Source organism: Myotis yumanensis, unplaced genomic scaffold (assembly GCF_028538775.1).
Source record: "Myotis yumanensis isolate MYYU_CA2020_CCGP unplaced genomic scaffold, mMyoYum1.0.hap1 SCAF_9, whole genome shotgun sequence".
In the NCBI taxonomy this organism is placed as follows: Eukaryota; Metazoa; Chordata; class Mammalia; order Chiroptera; family Vespertilionidae; genus Myotis; species Myotis yumanensis.
In genome coordinates this window covers 660,429-681,898 of record NW_027223760.1, presented here as the reverse complement: position 1 = coordinate 681,898, position 21,470 = coordinate 660,429, and the positions used below count along the sequence as shown (strand labels likewise).

At 59.9% G+C, this 21,470-nt stretch overlaps 1 protein-coding gene across 2 annotated transcripts in view; it reads right to left on the bottom strand.

Annotated features, from left to right (window-relative positions):
• Positions 1-21,470, bottom strand: part of PTPRN2 (protein tyrosine phosphatase receptor type N2) — a 479,830-nt gene that overhangs the window by 95,482 nt on the left and 362,878 nt on the right. The window lies entirely within an intron of this gene.

Here is a 21,470-nt window from a genome sequence, read left to right as displayed (position 1 = left end):
GGGCACCCCTCAGGGCTGCAATGTGCTTGAGGGGAAGCCAGAGGCAGGGTCTTGCTCCTGCACGGTGGCCATTTCTCAGATTTAACAAAACAGTGTTTGGTGCCTTGAGTAAAATCAGGACGCCCCTTCTTTTGAACAGGTGGGTGGGGGATACAGCCTCCCAGAGTGCATCCCGCTTGTGGGTGGAAGGACAATGGAGGCCGCCCCCAGCCCCCCAGCCCGCGAGCCTGCTGCCGGGGAGCAGCACGGAAGTGGCGGGGGGGGGGGGGGGGGGGGGGGGGGGGGGGGGGGGAGGCGGCGCCTGCAGCAGCGGCCTGGCTGAGGTTGCTGGGCTGTGCTGGGTGTCCTGCCCGGGCCGCCGGCCGCCAGGCGCCCTCCCTGGTGTCGCCCACACACTGGTCTCCGCGGACCTTTGGGGACCGTGCCCAGGAGCTCCTCTGGCGGCGTGAAAAGTTAGGAGCGGAAGGCCAGCGGGGGCGGGGGCCCTTGCGGTACATTCCGCTGGTCCCCACGCAGGCCCGCCTGGCGCCCCTCCCGGAGCCGCGCGGTGACGGTCAGCCACCCTCCCTCCTGGGGCACCAAGCGCATCACCCCCAGGAGCCGGCGCCGGTTCCGGCTCCTCCCCGAGTGGGCCTGCTCCGGCCCAGCGCCGCGCTCCGGCTCCGGCTCAGACGAGGGCCTCCAGGTCGGGCCGTCCATCCTGCGCCCGCGCCCGCGCGGCTGGAGGGGCTGCTCCTTCGTGAGCCCCGTGGCCTTCGCGGCGGATCAGCCAGGCCCAGACGCGTCCATGAAAAGGCGCGTGAAATGGGAAGAGGCGCCGGACTCTCTCGCCTGGAAGCGGCGGGAGGACCGAGGCTCCCGGGGCGGGAGGCGGGAGGGGGCTGTGCGGCGGGTCCAGCAGCCGCCACATGAGGAGGGAGCAGGAGACCCGGCCCCACCCGCGCCGGCCCCCACTCCTTGCGGGGCGCAGCCGGCACCAGGGCGTCGTGGCCCGCGGGCGGCGGGTTGAAGGCGCACCTGCCCGGCCGCCACTGGCGCTCCTGGCGCCCGGCGGGGATGGCGGGGTCTGGCCCTGGGCGGGGGCAGGTCGGGGTGAGGACGGGGCCCGGGGCTCGGGGGGAGCTTGTCGCCCCCAAGAGGGAGGCCCGAAGGACACCTGCGGGGCGGCTCCCACCCTCCCAGCCCCAGTGGGACGGGCCTGGGCAGCCGGAGCCGAATCGCAACAAAGGAGGCGCTTGGCCGGCGCCGGGGTCCGGGTGCTCCCCACCCACCGTGTCCCTGCGCAGGCGACGGGGTTCCCCGCGGTGCCACCTGGGGTCCCGCCCAGGCGTCGGAGGACCCGCGCGCCGAGCCGCCGGCTGCGCCTGGAACCAGGACTCCCGGAACCTTCGCGCCCCGCGACGCAAGGGCCCAGGCGCGTGGTGCGCGGCCTCTCCGAGGGGACCGGACGCCCGGCGTCAGGTGTGGGGCGGACGCCTCGCTGTGCACCGGCCCGCGGCGGCCCACGCGGGGACCAAGCGGCCGCTCCCCGTGTGCGGGCACAGGCTGTCCCCCTGCCCCTCAGCCCCGCTGAGCCGCCGTGAGCGCCGGAGCTGCCGGGCGGGCGCCCCGAGCGATGCCGCCCAGGCCGGTCCCCGCGGCGGGTCCTGGTCGTGGGAAACCGCAGGCACCGCGCCCGCAGCGCTGGGCGAGCGGGGAGCTTACCGAGCCAGCCGCCGCCCCTCCGCAGCGCCTGGAATTTACTCAAAGGTCAAGGAAAAATGTCAAGAAGAGCCACTGCCCAGGCGCCCAGGGCCCTCCTGCCGCCCTCCCCCTCCTCGCTGCCCTCGTCCAGCAGCCGGCCGAGTGGCTCAGAGGAGAAGGGGTAGGGGAGGAGAAGGGGGGGGGGAGGAGAAGGGGTGGGGGGGAGAAGAGGGGGAAGGAGAAGGGAGGGCGGCGGGAAGGGGCGAGACGCCCGCCCTGGAGTCCTTTCTCTATGGTCTCCCGGCTCCCGCTGCCTGCGCCTGAGCTGTCCGGAAGAGAAAGGGTGACAATGGTCCCCTGGCGGGGCGGGAGCCCCCCTTGCCTACAGCAGCCCACCAGCAGAGAGCCCCTCCTGCACCAGGGGTGGGGTGGCTAGGCTGCAGACTTCGGACACTGGGTCTCTGGTGGGGCTGGTAGTCTGCACAGGGGACCAGTTGGTGACAGTGGGCACCGCCGGGAGGGACAGGAGGGGTCTTCGGGTTCCACTGGGCCTGGCCGGGAACCTTCTGCTGCACTGGGTGGTCTGCAGACAACTCAGGGGGAACCCAAAAAGTTACCCTGTGTTCCCCCGATGGTTCCAACGTCCTAGCTAGTGCTGCGCCCAGGGTCAGGAGGCGGGAAGTATTGCAAGTCAGGTCTTAAGAATCCCGGAAGGAACAAAAATTCACAGAAATTCTTCTTTTTTTTTTAAATTAAAGAGTGCGAACTCCCCTCCTAGGCGTAGTGATTGAGTTTCAATAACTTTACGATTATTTTATTTCTTTTCGTGGAGTTAAAAAACAACAACAACCACTTCAAACTCCTACTAACCAGGAGCTTGAGGAGAAAGAAATTAGTTTGCTAACAGCTTCACTGAGATTGGCCCACACTCCTGTCCAGGTGTGATGTGGGGCGCCCAGGCCCCCCATGGGCCCCTGCTCCCCAAGGCTGAGCTACTCCAACGGCAGGTGCTCCCTGCAATCTCACCCGCGAGCCCTGCAGAGCGCCCACAACTAATTAGAGGCATCTTGCCAGTCTTGACTTGAAATTGAAAGAAAATAATGTTTAAATATTTATGACTTTGACATTTACAGTCAGGCATCTTTTAAAAGTGGAAGGGCTCCTGTGCAGAGGCAGCTGGCTTCGCTGGGAGTTTGGAGCAGGGTCAGGAGGAAGAAGCAAGGCCTGAGGAGAAAGGCCTGGCCATAGGGAGCAGGGGTCTGTGGACCCCTGGGTGGAGGAGACACCGACAGGCACTAGTGCTAAATGCTCAGATGCAGGGGCAGTAGCTCATGGAAAGGAATCAGGAACAATGAAGTCAGCTTTACATCAGGTTAGAGGTACAATTTGCTTACTTCTTCCACTCGACCATCTCCCCCTGCAGCTCTTGAATTTAGAATATAAAGTATTACAAAAGCTGCGATTCAAATAGATGTGAACAGAGAGACAATTTGAGCAGTTGCTCTTAAAGATTAGCATCTACAGATATTGTCCTGACCTAGTTAAACTATTTTGATTTGTGCTTAGAAGCGAAGGTACACGAGCTTCCCTTACATTATCTTCTGAGCAATTTATGGCAAAATATCTTCAAAAAATAGTTTTAGCTGTCCATGTGGTAAGTTTAAAAGAAAAGTGAGACAAAAAAAGAACATTCTATATCCAAACTTGGCTGTGAGAACTGAGGGAGCCACATAAATAGGAAACTTTATGGTAACAAATATTTGTCGACAGGTAGCAAAATGTAGCATTTCCCCAAGGCTGAGCATGTAACCAGCTAACAGCAGTTTATATCTAAGTAACTGACTTCACTTCTGAAACACACTTGTATAAAAACATATGGACACAGGCATTCAATTTCATTAACATTAAACTTCTAATATAGGATGTTCCTTTTGCTTCATTCCTAAGGAATCTGCTTTGCAAACCCAGCACTGTTCCTCTGCGCACTCACTTTTCTATAACTCGAAGCCCATTGCCCTTGAAAAATTTAGAAATTAGTTTAGATGCTGCTCATGAGTTGCTATAACAAATCTGTTTTTGGTTTCCCAGATGAATCATCTTAGAATTATTTGGAAATTTCATGGTAAATTTACAAAAACACATTTACTAAAATATAGTAACTATTACGTTAAAGCTAATCAACAATTTTTAACAGTTATCAATCCATGGGGATGACCAACTTAAAAATATGGGAGGGAGTTGTCTTAAAATATTTTAAAAGCATTTTTAAAGCTGCCAACTGAACTATTTTTAATTTGGAATTTGCCACAGAATTCTAATAAATGAGAGAAGCCAGGCAGAAATAATCATGTATTAATTCTTTGCATTACAGAATCTTTCCAGAAGCTATTATCAGCAAGAGGCTCTGTGCTGAAGTCAGGGTGGGAGAACCCTTTGTGCGACTGAAGGCTATTGTTCCCTGCAGATGAAATTGTACTTGCTAATCTGCCATTCAAGTATCAAAAAGAAAAAGCCTATCTGGGTCAAAGAAAAGACTCCAAGGAATCATTATTCTTACAAACAAACTTTAATGAAATAGGTGGGACGCACTGTTTAACAGGCTACTTATGGAGGGTTCCCAGGCGCAGGCACAGGCATAAAGGTAAACATACAAAAGATGGTGCGTGGCCTGTTTGCCGCCTGGAAGCAGCCCCACACCCGTGCGGGGAAACGCTCTGCCTTAAGATGTCGGGGAGATGTCAGGTATTTACGTGTGAAGGGGAACTCCCTCGCGTGAACAGCTTTCAGTGGAGCTGAACAAACATCAGATGGGCTCCGGGAGCCGCCTGGCGCCCCGCTGAGAACAGCCTAAGTGAAGGGACCCGGAGAAGACCGCCCAGCGTCCTCTGCTCCCGGCGCCCGCTTAGGGCCGCGTCTCGGCTCCGAGGCCTGCGCCCCAGCACACACGCGCCTCCCAGGCACCCCTGGTCTCGGAGGAGGGGTCCCCTCACAGCCGCTGAAGCTGCCCGGGTTTGGGGTTTCTATTCCGGTCTTGCCGAGGCTACCACGGGTCCTAAAGATTCGCGGGCCTGCGTCCCCGCCGGGCTCCGCTGGGACGGAGGGGGGGGGCGGGGGGGGTGGGGGTGGGGGGGGGCGGCCCGGGAGCGCAGGGCCTTTAGGCTCCCACCCCGCCCCCGGCCCGGCGCCGGCTCCCGGGCCTCCCAGTCCCGCCCAGGACTTAGTCAGGGTCCCACTGAGGTCTGAGGGGCAGGCCGGCGCTGGCACCAAGGGGCGAAGGTGCCTGGGAGCTGGGTATTCACAGCAGCGAGGGGTTCCGAGGCCCCAGCTCCCTCCCCGAGGGACCAAGCCCAGCCGGGCCTCCCCGCCACGAAGCAGCCGGCCCAGGGCGCGGGCCCACGACCCCAACACGCCCCCAACACACCGCGTTCCCCCAGGACGCCCGCAGCTGCACACTCGGCGGCGCCGCTCCGGGTGCCCGACCCCAGCGTGGCCGCCCCTTCTCCAGAGCCGAGCGGCGCGCGGAGCCGGGCTGGGCGCGTCCTCAGCGTGGATAAAGCTCCCGCTGCGCACACCCGTCACCTCCCAGCGCGAGTCTGAATTCAGGGAAGGTTGGCTCGGGTAAGGCCGCGTGGGCAGCTCTGCCCTTGACCCAGGCCCCAGGCGGGAGGAGGCGCCCCAGCGCGTAGGGACCGCTGTCTGCGGACTTAGCGACCCGAGCGCGAGTGAGAAGACCGGGGGGGGGGGGGGGGGGGGGGGGGGGGGGGCGGGCAGCGGCTGGAGCGAGGCCCAGGCAGCGAGGCCCCGGAGGGAGCGGAGTCCTCCTCGCCCTCTGGGCTGCGTGGGGTGTGTGAGTGGGCACAGGCGACGGTGACAGCCCCCCGCCCCCTCCACCAGAGTCCAGCCTGGAGGCCGTCAGCTCCGCGCTCTGATGACCGAAAAAGGCGGGAGACTCTCTCCGGCTCTAAAAGCCCACTCTGCCCGGGATTCCGCCGGATGCTGGGTCCGCGGGACCAGGCGCCTCTACCTGGGCGCTGGGCAAGGCAGAGCCGCCGGGAGAAGGGAAGGAAGCGGCCCCTCCTTCAAAAGCTCAGCTCCAGCCAGAAGTTTCTCTTTCTAGCTCGCGCCCCTCGCTTGGTTCTGTGTGGGGCGTGGAGGCTCCCAGGCATCTCTCAAGCAGCTGGGGGCTCGGCCGAGCAGTCACTCTCCACCCCACCGCCCCTGGCGCTCTTCCTGCGCGTCTGCCCTGTGTCCTCCAACTGGGACCCCAGGGCACCAGGCACAGCCCAGCCGAGACAGGAGGGCAAAGAGCACCCCAAAATGGTCTGGGGGCAATGCCTGCAGGAGGCTCTTCTCGATCCTGGCTGCTCACCCCATCTTCGCCCTCCCCCCACCTTCCTCCTCACCGCACCCCTCGCCCTCTCCCCTGAGGGCCTGAAGTGCCCCAGTGGCTGAGGAAAGAGAAGTATGGGGGGTGGGGTGGGGGTGGGGGGCATCGTCCTCAGCCTAATCCGGCTGTCTCCCGGGGGCGCTGGGGCTCGCGCAGCTCTCATCCCTCTCAACCTTTGCGCCCAATAAGAGGTGCCACCCACGGGACCACCGTGCATGCCCACCCAGACCCAGGAGTGGAATGACCTCCGACGCAGACCTCCCGCCCCTGCGAGCCAGAGCCACTGACAGGCAACCTGCTGCGAGTGGGAGTCAGCCCTGGACTGGGCTCTGACACCCAGGCTGCCCACCCAACCCCCCGCCCCATGGGCACTCTCTACCTTCCCAGGCTCCCCTTCTTCGCCCAGCAGCCTCTGAGCCCGGCGGTGCCCTCTGTGGGTCTCACCTGCTCCCTCCCTCCCTCCCTCCCTCCCTCCCGCGATACCCCAGCCCTTCTCCTTTCTCTCTACAGCCCACTCGTCCCCGCGCCTGGGCTGGGCGCTCCTGGTTACCTGCAGCGGGGCCGGTGCCCGGCGCCCAGGCCGAGGAGGGTGGGGTGTGCTCCAGGCCGAACGGCCTCGGGGGCGCGGTGGCCGCGGGAGGCGGCAGTGCCATCGCCAAGGCCAGCTCAGACCCTGCGCTGGAGCCAGAGGTGCGCGGAGCCGTCCTGCCTCTGACCACAAACTTCTGGGGAGGCTGGCGAGACAAAGGTGCCGCGCGCGGAGGCTCCAGCAGCGGCGGTGGCGGCGGCGGCGGCTCCGGGCCGCGGGCGCCGGCAGCTCCGCACCACTCGTAGCTCGGCGCACTCCGCCCAGGCTTCGCCGCGGGGTGAGGAGCTGGGGGCGGGGTGCGGTAAGGACCGACGCAGGTCTGGGCGCGGGACGGTCCCCTCAGGGCCACAGGCCGCGCGCTGCTCCCTCCAGCGTGGCCGCCGCCGCGCCCCGCCTTATATCCTGCCCGGCGCGCACCCGGCCGACGGCGGCGCGGCTCGCGGCCCAGCCACCGGTTGCTATAGAGATACCCCCCCCCCCCCCCACGTGTTGCTGACAGCAATTGGCTAAGGGGCCGTGGCTCTCGGTACACCCTCTCCCGCCCGAGACTATGAATGGACATGGGCCGTGTCAGTCATTTGTACAGCTTGGGGCCTTCGCCTTTTCTTTCTTTCCATCCTTTCTCCCTTCGTCGTTGGAGCCGCACTTCATTCTGGGCAAGTTCAGGGTGGCGCCAAGGGGAGAGGGGCCTGGGCGAGAGGCATCACCCCGCGCATCCTGCTGTGGCTCCGCTGCGGGGCGGTGGGGGCGTCGCAACCCTTTGCCAGAGAAGAGCCCCCGCAAACCGCCCTTTCGAGCTGGGTCCCCACTCGGCCGTGGCGGCCCTTTGCTCCCCTTCCCGATGGAAGCAGCCAGGACGCAGCGCACACGCCCCCGGTGCCCCCGACCCGCCATGAATTTACTCAAGTTTTCAAGTCTCACTTGCGCGCACAGAGCGCCTGCCGTCGCGGGAACCACCGAGGGCCTCGCTGCCATGCGGGCCAGGCGCACTGCGGCGCACAGCCCCAAACGCCGGACAGAGGCCACGGTGAAAACCGAGGATGGAGCTGTGTCCTCGCCTCCACCGGCCACAGGCCCCGCGGGCGGAGGAACAGAATGGGGGACGGGGCCGCGCTCTTCGTCTCTCGAACCCCCGCGAGCTCCCGGCGTCCCGCGCGGCCCGGCCGAGAGTCCTTCGGGCGGGCGCAAGGCCTAGCCAGAGTCTGGGGACGGCCTGGCCGGTCGACCCGTGCTGGGTGTCCTGTGCTGGGTGTCCCGTGGCCTGTAGGCCCTGAGGGCGCGCTCCCGCTCCCCCCTCCGTCCTTTCCCCCACTCTCCCTCCCCAAACCCTACAGCCCGGGTTGCAGCCGCAGGTTCGGGCACCCCTGGTGCGCGGCACCCCCGCCGAGCAGTGGAGAGTGGAGAGCTGAAACCCAACATCTGTGCGCACAATGCGCCCTCCGCGGCCCACAGCTGCAGGAACAAGGGGAAGAAAGGAGGAGTGGGGGCCTTATCACATGCAGATGACAGTCTGCAGAGGGCTCTTTAGTTCCTCCTGCTCTGGAAACCCTGGCGCCCTCCCCCAGCCCCGCTTCCCACCGCCTCCCCATTGTTCCCGCGCTCGGGACAGCTGGAGGCAGGGGCCTCTCCTAACCTGACGCCCCTCCGGCCCCACCCCCGGCGGTCCTGCCTGCTCGGCCCCTCCAGGGCAAACCCAAGTCCCCCGCCCCCCGCGTCCCCGTCCCCGCCAGCCGGACTGGGTGGAGCTTGCCCCGCTGCCCTTCCCCCTCCCTACCACTAGCCGCTGCCCCGGCCCTGCCCTGAGAGAGGTCTCGCCGCAGCGTCTCTTCTGGAAGCCGAGGCCCTGAAACTCCTGTTCGGGCTGGGGTGGGGGGTGGAGGGTGCGGGGCGGGGGTGCAGGTCGCCCACGGAGGAGTGTGAGTGCCTGCAAGGTGCTCGCCGAGTCCACGGCGCCCCGAGGACTGGCTTCCTCGCCAAGACCTAGGCCGAGGTCCACTTCTAGTTGGTGCGGACAGGGTCAGGCCTCCGAGCCCAGCTCCTGGACCAGGTGGGCCGGAGCTCGCGGGGCACGAGGCCTGCTGGTCGCTTTGCTCGGCTTTGAGAAGCGCGAGGGGAGAAGGGTCGGGGGAGGTCCAAGTGGGGGACTGCGGCTTCCCTGGGGTCCTCACCCCTAGAGCACCCGCCCTCACACCCAGGAGGTGGGAGACAGGAAGGCACCCGGCTCCCTGCGCCCTGCACCAGGACAGGGCCTGTCGACCCTGCAACCCTGCTCGGGGCGCGGCGCCGCGGTCTCCCCTCCGTCCGCGGGCTGGGCCTCTCCAGAGGGTCCCGATTCCCACCCGGTGCCCACGCCAGCGCTGCCTCCGGGGCCACCCTCTGAGGGACCTCCTCGGGCAAAGACTCGAGGGGCAGTGGTTCCTGCCCCTCCCTGCCACCTTCCTCGCCCTGGAGTTCCCTGGGTGGGGAAGGAGGAGAGGGGTAGTGGCGGCAGGCAGGGGGCGCAGAGGGGGAGGGACCCGGGAGCCCCCCGCAGGGCGAAGAGGGAAGAAGGCGGAGGGAGGAGGCCGGGAGGGAGGCCGCCCTCAGCCTTGTTGGTAACCCGCCTCTCCTTAGCAACGGCCTGCGCCGGTGCTCGCGGGCGCGCGTTCGTGTGTGTGCGCGCGCGCGCGTGTGCGCATGTGTGCGTGAGAGTGTAGTGCCAGGCTCGCCAGCGGTGGGTGGTTCCTGTGCCTCCCCAGTCCTGGGGGGGGGGGGGTCACACAACTCGGGAGGAGCATAGAGAATTCCCCCCCCCCAAGGCCTCTGAGAAGCTGGGGGCTGCCTTAGGTTTGGGGACACCCGGTTGGACACAAGGCGAGGGTGGGGGTGGGGGACGGCCCCGGCCCAGCGCTGGGCCATTGGAGCACCAGGCGGCTTGCTGTGGGCCCACCTGCAGGGTCACCAGAATCTGGGACGTCAGGGGGGTGGTGGGGGTGTCTTTACCCCATCCAGCACCGGGTGGTGGGGAGGCCGCTGCAGCCTCGCCTCCATCTCAAGTCCTCCGCAGCGCCCCCTCTAGGCAAACGTGGGGGTGGGGACAGGGGCGGGCAGGCCAGGCTGTGGTCTGTCTGGGGCGCAGGGGGCTGGTGCAGCAGTCAGAACTCCCATCCACTTTGGGGAGTGCCCTGCCTGGCTGTCTCCTATAGAAGGAAACCAGGGCAAGCACCTTACCGTGTAGCCAGTGCCTGGGAGCCTGCAAGTGGCAGGGCCAGTCCCCAAGATGCCCTTCTTGCTGGCACGCCCACCACGTGCGTGCCCCCCTCTTTTCTCACCTCCACCACTAGGAGCCACTGCCAGGTGTGAGCACCCTACTCAGCTGGGCAGGGACAGGCCCGAGGGGCTCCCAGGGTGCCTGTGGCTGTCTGCTCGGTCAGCCTCTCAGACACCAAGGCAGGGTGGACCCCACGTGGCCACCCTGGCTCTATGACAGACTGAGGTGGACCTTGGCCCTTGTCCAGAGGTCCTGGGGCGACCCAGAGAAGCTGGAGCACCAGCCAGGGTGCAGCCCCAGGCTCGACAGGCTATTCTGCTTTCCGCACACACATGACATGGAAATGAGCAAATACAGAAAAGGTGACTGTTTAGCTCATTTCCCAGTTGCCCCAAGGCTTTCTCATCCCAGCACCAAAGCCCACATCCCCGGTCCATCCAAACCAGGGCCCCGCTGCCTTCCTAGTGTTTCCAGGAGGGTGGGGAGGGAGGTGACACCATCTGAGTCTGTCAGGCCACTTTTTAAACAGCCCCATGGGCACGAACCTCTTCTCTGTAAGTGGGAAAAGCCATCTTGCCAGGAGCCTGGCGGGCGGCGAGGGGTACTCTGTGGGGGTGTCTCTCCTGCTCCCTCTCTCCCACCCCTCCGTTTTGCCCACCTCTGCCGGGGTGTTTGACCCAAGCTTTACCACAGGATTGCCAGGGAGCCATTAAAAGAACATATTTGTAGGTGCTGATCCATTTAATCTATGGTTTCAGACACTGAGAAACCCACCCACCAGATTTGCATTCTATTTCCCTTTATTTATTTTTTAAAAATATGTTTTTATTGATTTTAGAGCGAGAGGAAGGGAAAGGGAGAGAAAGACATCGACTAGTTGCCTCCCCGACCAGAATGGAACTGACCTGGTGACTTTTCAGTGGAGCCACACTGGCCAGGCCCATTTTCCTTTATTTTAAAACTAGAGGCCCGATGCACGAATTTGTGCATGGGTGGGGCCCCTCTGGGTGAGCCCTGCATCTGGTGCCCTCCCGAGGGGAGTGGCCTGCGGGATTGGGCTGAAACTGGCTCTCTGACCTCCCCCGAGGGGTCTGAAATTGCAAGAGGGCGCAGGCCAGGCCGAGGGACCCCACGGTTGCATGACGGGGCCAAGGAGGGACTCGGGAGGTTGGCCAGCCAAGGAGGGCCCGCTGGAAGGCTCCAGGGTATGTCTGGCCCATCTCACTCAGTCCCAATTGATTGGAACCCAGCAGCAAGCTAACCTACTGGTCGGAGCGTCTGCCCCCTGGTGGTCAGTGCACATCATAGTGAGCGGTTGAGTGGCCTTAGCATATCATTAGTATATTATGCTTTGATTGGTTGAACAGTCGACTGGACAACCGGACACTTAGCATATTAGGCTTTTGTTATATAGAATCCTTTCTTATTTCCAGGGCAGGAAAGAATGTTCTCTATCTTTTCATTCTTGAAAATACTTCAGAAAAGCATGTGACAATAATGTAAGCTAGATTCAGCTAATATCTTGAAGAATGATGTTAGGAGCCCCTGTCATGAGCTCTTAGGCTTAGCTTAATAATAAATTTCCATTTACTATTTCAATGACATTTTCAGAGAAAACTTGTAAACACAACCCAACCTGATTTGAGAGGCATGTGGATAGAGATCATTCCATGTGATAAAAGAGAATACTATTCACATACAAGTTAGGATTGTTTGGCTACTGAATAAGAAATGTAGCATATGTAAAATTCACCAAGGCCTATGAAATATCTAAATAATATATACTGTTTAAGATTATTTGTTGATCCTGCTAATACTTCTTTAAAAGTGCAGGTCACATTTGTTTTGTGTAAAACTTAAGCATCCCATTTTCAATTTAGGGAACACCAAACCATTATAGATCACATATTCAAGTGATTAGAATAAATTTCCAATGTACTAAGTTATCAAAGAAAATGTATTTTTAAAAACCCTCACCAGAGGCTATTTTTTCCATTGATTTTTAGAGAGAGTGGATGGAAGGAGGAGGAGGAAGAGAAGAGAGAGAGAGAGAGAAAGAGAGAAACATCGATGATCAATGTGAGAGACTGGGGCCAGGATTGAACCTGTAACCCAGGTCCGTGCCCTTGACCAGGAATCGAACCCATGACCCTTCAGTGCTCTGGCCATGTGCTAACTACTGAGCAACACTGGCCAGGGCAAGGAAAATGTATTTTTGAACAAAACAGAGAAGACGCTCAGAGAAAACATGATTATTTTAAAGCAAAAAATTATTTCAGAGATTTTAAATGACATGCTAAGAGAAAATGATAAAAATAGTTTATAGATACTTGCTTAATTTCAGAAAATTTGAACCAATTCTGTTTTAAAAATAAAACAATAACTCATAACAATGGGATATAAATTGTATTAAAAATACTTTTGATTAAATATACTTTTGATTATTAAACCCATTAGATTATTTTAAGTTATAAACATGAAATTTGAACAGTGTCGGTAAGTGTATACTGTATTTCATACTTTTATAATGTTAAGGAAAATAAAATTTTATAACAATGGTGAATTTTGAAAAGCACAATGTTTTCACTGGTCAGCCTTTGAGTGCAACACAATGATTGGCACCAAGGTAATTTTAAAAAGAGGACACATGTATAGGTCAGTTTAAATGCCTCTAAATTGAAAGCCATCAATTGTCAATAAATAGCTACTTTTCAAGGACACTGTCTGGGAGAGTGGGCCCCTCCTTCTTCATCATGGGGCCTGCATTTTGTTTTTCTATATTTTGTTAATCCTCACCAGAGGATATTTTTTTCCATTGAGTTTTAGAGAGAGCGGAAGGGAGGAGGGGAGAGAGGGGGAGAGAGAGAAAAATACCAATGTGACAGAGACACCGAGATTGGTTGCCTCCTTCAGGAGCCTGCACTGAGGCAGGGGAGCGAACCTGCACCTCATCTGTGCACAGGTCGGCGCTCTAACCACTGCACCACCAGCGCGGGGACCTGCCCTTCAGTAGGTCCCTCAGCGCCCTCTCCGTGGACCCCACAGGGAAGACATGTGACTGTCCGAGGACATTGCCAGGATAAGGTTTTGCTGTATTTCTCCTGATACCAACTTGAAGATGCTGCTATTAAATCATTGCCCTCACTTTGAAATGGAGAGGAATTGAGAAAAGGTGAAATTATTGGTTCAAATATTTTACTTTATTTCAAGAAAAATGTGAGCTCTCCCCTTGAAACAAAAAAAGCTAGCTTTTTGTTTCGGAAAAAAAAAATTACCAACATAACCCAGATAGATGTTACTACTACTTCTCATACTGGCTCATAGTGCCCCAGTAGGGTCCATGATGGCGCAGAGCTGACGCCCCTTCGGAAGGCTTCCTGTGGTCACAGAAAACCGCTCTGTTAACAACAAAAGGTGTGTCAGCAGGACTCGCGGCTTGGGAGGCCCAGGGGGACACGGAGGGGCTTTTCCACACTCGGAAATTCCAATTCCTGCAACGATGGGGCCTCAGAGCCTCGCTCTCACTGCTACCGCCTGTCCGCTCGGAAACCCACCCCTGCGGGGCAGTGCGGCTGTGCTCTAGGTCCCAGAGTTGAGAAGATGCGTTACATCCAATCTGCCTCTTTGTAAAATAATAAAAATAGACCTTTATGATTTACCGAATAATGCCATAACGTGCATATTTAAAAGCTGATGTTCGGCACGGTTGCTATTGTCTGCTCATGGCAAGGTTTTATTCTTCACAAAACTGAGCTAAACTTCCTTAGTGGGATGTTTGTAGGGGCTCAACCGCAGGTGAACGGGATCTAAGTCTTTTGGGAAATGGCCACAGCGCCCTTGTCTCAGAGGAGAGGGAGCAGATGCCGCTGTGAGGAGCCGGCTTCTCTCTGGTTCCGGTGAAAAGCTCCTGCCCGTATTTTGTCAGCCACATGCTACAGGCCCATCATCATTGTTTGGAAGAGTGTTCCCCCCGAAATCGCTTTGGAATTAAAAGTAGAACAACAGTGAAAGTAAGCGTTCCTGCACGACCATATGACCCAGCTTGGCAGGCTCACACACGTTGGGGAAAGTGCCCATGTGGGTGTTAAAGCCGTGACACAGGCCCGGGCAGTGATGGGCAGGCCTGGCCACAGCCGCGCAGGAGCCGCTGTGACTTTATCCGGCCGATAGAGGGCGCCCCAGAACAGGCCCACCTGTCACACCGAACTTTCCCTCCTTTTCAGGTCTAACTGATGGGAAATGATGGGTGAGGCCAGACTAAGCTTTGAACAAAGAAAATGTATCCACTAGACTTTGCGTGGGGAAACATGAAAGGGAAAGTTTACGGTACAAAACCTGCAACAGTCAGTGAATCGAGGGCGCACAAATACCCAATGAAATGATTCTTGATGTTTGTGATTCCATTGCTTTGTGTTATCAGCAGAGCCTAGACCAGAACAGAACGGTCATCAGTTTGGAAACAGGCGTTGACAAAACAATTACTCATTTCTGTAGATCCTTCTCAATTTTGAAAATGCGCTGTATGTTAATAAACACTGACTTTATGATCGTTTGAAGCGCGCATACATTTTTGGGGACACCCTGTAAGTGCCCTCAGACTTAGAGTGAATGGGGGCAAACCTGGAGGCAGGGAGGTCTCTGAAAACCCCACCCAGGGCCTCAGGACCACACAACCCCCCTGGACTGCCCCACAGCCACCGAGTGGAAAGCGTCCATCTCCTCTGCTGAGGCTGCGCGATGCGTGCTGGCGTTTTAGCCGCTGGGGTACAAATTAGTGCATAATCTTCAAAAGGGTTAGCGTGCCTCAGCGCCCCTATGAGCCTCCGCGACCTAGAGCCCGTCAGCTCTCAACTCGGATGCTTTAGGATGAGAGGTGTTTTCTCCACTCTCTCTCCACCGTCTCTAAAAGTCCCCGTTTAGAATTACCTGGAGATATGCTCACACAAAACGAGCGATCGAATCATTTTCTAGTGATTTTTTAAACTTCTGATTCCCCCAAAACTTGAATACTTAACCCAAACCACCGTCCTCATCTCCAAATGGCTCTGGAGCGCTTTTCAGAATAAGATGAACCTTTAGAGAAGGTCACGCCTGCCTCTAAGGCGTGCGAGAGGCATGAGCCAGGACGGCGGCGGGGACGCAGGAGGGAAGGTCACCCGTGGTGTGGGCGTGTTCAGAATAGAACCACTTCCTTTTCTCCATTGGGTCCCGGGGCCCATGACCATGGCCTCTGTCTGAATGTCCCTCTCGGGGTGAGTGGGGCTCTCCCATCCTTGGCCCTCCTTGGATCAGGCCTTGTCACTGCCCTCAGGCTTCTGCGGGTCTGGCTCACTCCTGGCCCCCACCTGTGCTCCTGGGGGTTCACGTAGAGCAGGGGTGGGGAACCTCAGGCCCGTGGGCCATATAAGGACTGAGAAGTCATTCGGTCTGGCCCTATCCAAGAATTAGGGGTGAGTTAATTAAATGTTTGACCAAACAGAGCAGGCTAGTGGTTAGGTGGGTAATTCTGCATGGCCTAGGAACGGGTTACAAACACCCAATGGCCTCAGCAGAAACAAGAGCGTCCCGGGCCCTGTCTCCTCGGTGCATAGCCCTCAAACCCGCGTCCCCACCTCGACCACCTGCCCTTCTTCCCTCACTACGAATTCCACCCGGTCCTCCTGCAACGTGCCGAGGCCGCTCCCTGACCCGGCAGCACGTGCATGTCCGTGGGCCCAGGGCCCACAGGAGACAGAGCCACTGCGGGAGGCCCAGCCCTCATCGAGGCCCCATCCAGCCTGGGGCTCAGCTCTTACACTTACTTGAAGCCCAGTGCTGAGTCCCTGGCCTCCAGGATATCCACATGCTCTAGATCTGTGCACCACCCACACAAACACCGCCCACACATGTGTGCACACACCATCCACACACGTGTGCACACACACCACCCACCCACAGGCGCACATACCACCACACAAACACCGCCCACACATGTGTGCACACACCACCACACACAGGCACACACACAGCACCCACCCACAGGCTCACATACCACCACGCAAACACTGCCCACACACGTGTGCACACACCATCCACACACGTGCACACACACCACCCACCCACAGGCGCACATACCACCACGCAAACACTGCCCACACACGTGTGCACACACCATCCACACACGTGCACACACACCACCCACCCACAGGCGCACATACCACCACGCAAACACTGCCCACACACGTGTGCACACACCATCCACACATGTGCACACACACCACCCACCCACAGGCGCACATGCCACCACACAAACACCACCCAAACATGTGTGCACACACCATCCACACATGTGCACACACACCACCCACCCACAGGCGCACATGCCACCACACAAACACCGCCCACACACGTGTGCACACACCATCCACACACGTGCACACACAGCACCCACCCACAGGCGCACATACCACCACATAAACACGGCCCACACATGTGTGCACACACCACACACACCATATACACATGTGCTTATCACATACCCCCACATGTCCTGACCATCTCACATACATACACACACATAAAGTCACACACAAACATACTTTGCACACTTACTGAGCGCGGCTGCAGGGACCTGTCCTGCTCACACTGTGCCAGGCTTTTCTCAAGGAACTCTCACAGCAAACCCACTGCCTGGGCAGCTGGTCCCAGTTTCACAGGGACAACCACAGTCTGAGATGTAAAGTACGAGTCCCACGCTCATTGCTGCTAGAACCTCAATACACACACACACACACAGTGCACACAGGTATCCATACAATGTGCGCACACAATACACACACACACACATAGTGCACACAGGTATCCATACAATGTGCGCACACAATACACACACACACACATAGTGCACACAGGTATCCATACAATGTGCGCACACAATACACACACACACACATAGTGCACACAGGTATCCATACAATGTGCGCACACAATACACACACACACACATAGTGCACACAGGTATCCATACAATGTGCGCACACAATACACACACAAGTGCACAAGGCACCCGCACAATACATGCACACACAAAGTACATGCACACACGAGCACACACAATATCTGCACACACATGTACACACATGCCGTTTTGCAGGGGAGAATTCAGTTTCTAGCTGCAGACTTGTGGGGAGTCCAGGGAAGTGGGAGCACCTCCTGAGTGGGGTGGGCCTCCCTAATCTCCACCAGGTCCTCCACGCCCCCATAACAAGAGTAGCTAATACATTTGAACAGCAACTTAATAATAATAATTGTCTTTGGAAAAGATAATGGCTTTGATTCATCTGACCAGTGGCACGTGTCTGTGGTTTTAAAACGTGACTTTGGTTATGACTATGGCCGTGTGTACATCCAGAAAAGTGCGACCGTGCCGTTTCGCAGTATCTGCTGTCCTCATGTCACTGCCCCTCTGGGGGCCCGCCCTGCCAAACCGCTAGCTGGTTACCTCGGGGGCGATGGGTTTGGCCCCAACCTTGGTCCCTGTCTCCTGGAGGGGGGTCCACAAGACGTCTGAAGGGGCCCTGACACGTGAGTGGCCAAAACAGCTGCTCCTGGCTTCTGCTCTTTTGGAGACAGGGCTCTTGGTGGGATTAAGAAGAGCACACCTATGTTACAGAAAGTTTGGAAAACGGGCAAATAAAGGGACACAGAGTGGGGAACAGAGCGGGGCACAGAGCAGGGAACAGAGCGGGGCACAGAGCGGGGAACAGAGCGGGGCACAGAGCAGGGAACAGAGCGGGGCACAGAGTGGGGCACAGAGCAGGGAACAGAGTGGGGCACAGAGCAGGGAACAGAGCGGGGAGCAGAGTGGGGCACAGAGTGGGGAACAGAGTGGGGCACTGCGGGGGCACAGAGTGGGGCACAGAGTGGGACACAGAGCGGGGCACAGAGTGGGGCACAGAGCGGGGCACAGAGTGGGGAACAGAGTGGGGCACAGAGTGGGGAACAGAGTGGGGCACAGCGGGGGCACAGAGTGGGGCACAGAGCGGGACACAGAGCGGGGCACAGAGTGGGGCACAGAGCGGGGCACAGAGCGGGGAACAGAGTGGGGCACAGAGCGGGGCACAGAGTGGGGAACAAAGCGGGGCACAGAGCGGGACACAGAGCGGGGAACAGAGTGGGGCACAGAGCGGGACACAGAGCGGGGCACAGAGCGGGATACAGAGCGGGGCACAGAGCGGGGCACAGAGTGGGGCACAGAGTGGAGAACAGAGTGGGGCACAGCGGGGGCACAGAGTGGGGCACAGAGCGGGACACAGAGCGGGGCACAGAGTGGGGCACAGAGTGGGGAACAGAGTGGGGCACAGAGCGGGGCACAGAGCGGGGCACAGAGTGGGGCACAGAGTGGGGAACAGAGCGGGGCACAGAGCGGGGCACAGAGCGGGACACAGAGCGGGACACAGAGCGGGGCACAGAGTGGGGAACAGAGTGGGGCACAGAGTGGGACACAGAGTGGGGCACAGAGTGGGGCACAGAGTGGGGAACAGAGTGGGGCACAGAGCGGGGCACAGCGGGGGCACAGAGTGGGGCACAGAGCGGGACACAGAGCGGGGCACAGAGTGGGGCACAGAGCGGGGCACAGAGCGGGGAACAGAGTGGGGCACAGAGTGGGGCACAGAGCGGGGCACAGAGCGGGGAACAGAGCGGGGCACAGAGTGGGGCACAGAGTGGGGAACAGAGTGGGGCACAGCGGGGGCACAGAGCGGGGCACAGAGTGGGGCACAGAGCGGGGCACAGAGCAGGACACAGAGCGGGACACAGAGCGGGGCACAGAGTGGGGAACAGAGTGGGGCACAGCGGGGGCACAGAGCGGGGCACAGAGCGGGACACAGAGCGGGGCACAGAGCGGGGCACAGAGCGGGGAACAGAGCGGGGCACAGAGCGGGGCACAGAGCGGGGAACAGAGCGGGGCACAGAGCGGGACACAGAGCGGGGCACAGAGCGGGGCACAGAGCGGGGAACAGAGTGGGGCACAGAGCGGGGCACAGAGCGGGGCACAGAGCGGGGAACAGAGTGGGGAACAGAGCGGGGCACAGAGCGGGGCACAGAGTGGGGGCACAGAGCGGGGGCACAGAGCGGGGGCACAGAGTGGGGCACGGAGTGGGGGCACAGAGCTGGGGCACAGAGTGGGGCACAGAGCGGGGCACAGAGCGGGGGCACAGAGCGGGGGCACAGAGCGGGGCACAGAGCGGGGCACAGAGCGGGGCACAGCGGGGGCACAGAGCCGGGCACAGAGCGGGGCACAGAGCGGGGCACAGAGTGGGGAACAGAGTGGGGCACAGAGCGGGGCACAGAGTGGGGAACAGAGTGGGGCACAGAGCGGGGCACAGAGTGGGGAACAGAGCGGGGCACAGAGCCGGGCACAGAGCGGGGCTCAGAGCCGGGCACAGAGTGGGGCACAGAGCGGGGCACAGAGTGGGACACAGAGCGGGGCACAGAGTGGGGCACAGAGTGGGGCACAGCGGGGGCACAGAGTGGGGAACAGAGCGGGGCACAGAGCGGGGCACAGAGTGGGGCACAGAGCGGGGCACAGAGCGGGGAACAGAGCGGGGCACAGAGTGGGGCACAGAGTGGGGAACAGAGTGGGGCACAGCGGTGGCACAGAGCGGGGCACAGAGCGGGGCACAGAGCGGGGCACAGAGCGGGGAACAGAGCGGGGAACAGAGCGGGGCACAGAGCGGGGCACAGCGGGGGCACAGAGCGGGGCACAGAGCGGGACACAGAGCGGGGCACAGAGCGGGGCACAGAGCGGGGAACAGAGCGGGGCACAGAGTGGGGCACAGAGCGGGGCACAGAGCGGGGAACAGAGCGGGGCACAGAGTGGGGCACAGAGTGGGGAACAGAGTGGGGCACAGCGGTGGCACAGAGCGGGACACAGAGCGGGGCACAGAGCGGGGCACAGAGCGGGGCACAGAGCGGGGAACAGAGTGGGGCACAGAGCGGGGCACAGAGCGGGGGCACAGAGCGGGGCACAGCGGGGGCACAGAGCGGGGCACAGAGCGGGGCACAGAGCGGGGAACAGAGCGGGGAACAGAGCGGGGAACAGAGCCGGGCACAGAGCGGGGCACAGAGCGGGGCACAGAGCGGGGAACAGAGTGGGGCACAGAGCGGGGCACAGAGCGGGGAACAGAGTGGGGCACAGAGCGGGGCACAGAGTGGGGAACAGAGCGGGGCACAGAGCCGGGCACAGAGCGGGGCACAGAGCTGGGCACAGAGTGGGGCACAGAGCGGGGCACAGAGCGGGACACAGAGCGGGGCACAGAGTGGGGCACAGAGTGGGGCACAGCGGGGGCACAGAGTGGGGCAGTGGGTCGCCCCATTGGGTCTTGGATCGGTCGCATTTTCTCTGCGACGTGTTCTCCTCCTTCACGCCATTAAGCAAAAGAAATTCGGTTTCCAGACAAACGCTGAAGCTATCATTTAAGAGGATGCAGTTCAGTAATAACTATGAAGAGGAGAAACTGTCCCCCTGAGGGTGCCTCGCCAGAGTCCGGTCTTTGGCACGAGGTCTGAGCTGCCTCAGGGCCGGACTGTGGGCGCAGGAGGGACAGAGGGGAGGGGCTGGCAGCGTCCTTCTCCTGAGTGCCTCTGGGGAAAGCACAGGACGGGCAGCCGCAGTCGGGCGTGGCCACGTTGTGTGTTTGTGTGGCTCCTGCATCTGCTCTGTTGTTCTTGTTGCCTTCAAAGCAGAACCTGTCCTCTAGCCCTAGAAACCGGGAACTACTCAGCACAGGCGCTGCACATCCCGAGTGCCTGCACGTCCAAGCACAGCCCTTTCATGACTGGCCGCCCTGCAAGGCCCTGCCGGTGCCCGGCTCTGTGCCTGTGTGCCCGCGCAGCATGAGGCCTGGGGGCCTCCTGGCCCCCCGCCCCCCCGGGGCAGGAATGATGGCCATCACTTCCAGAGGAGGAGGCGGAGGCGTGGTATTGCTAGGAAACTTGCTGAAGGCCCCACGTCTGTGCTGAACTGGGGCGCTGACACCAGCACTTTCTCCAGGAGCTGATCCTACAAGCCGCCCACAGCGTGGACACAGAGGTTCCGTCATAGCACAGGTGCTTTCTCGGGTCCTGTGGCCTCCGCCCCGCACTCGGGGCCCAGCCTCTGCTGACTGGCGCGGCTCAGTGCTGCGCACTCACAGGACACCGAGCCGCTCATGCCCACGGGCAGCCACCGTGGACGGCGCGGGCACCAGGGTGAGGGTGAGCCTGGAGAGGCGGCTCCTCCCAAGACTTGGAAAACAATAGTCACAGGAAGTGGTTTAATGCCTTCAATTCTGCTTCTCAGAAATAAATCCTCGTGGTTTTCCATTTTCAGCAAATGTCACTGAAAGGTGGTGCAATCACAGTCCCGAGAAGTGACATTTACTCCACGGAGCCGAGGGAATGGCCAGTCCAGGCCGAGGGGCCGTTTGCCTCTGGTCCTTTTCCGGGAGAGCCCTCGGCCCTCGTGCAGGCCAGGCTTCCTGAGCTCCTCCCTCAGCCTGTCCTCAGCGGTGCTCCTGCTGCCGTCCGTCCGTCCCCTCCGC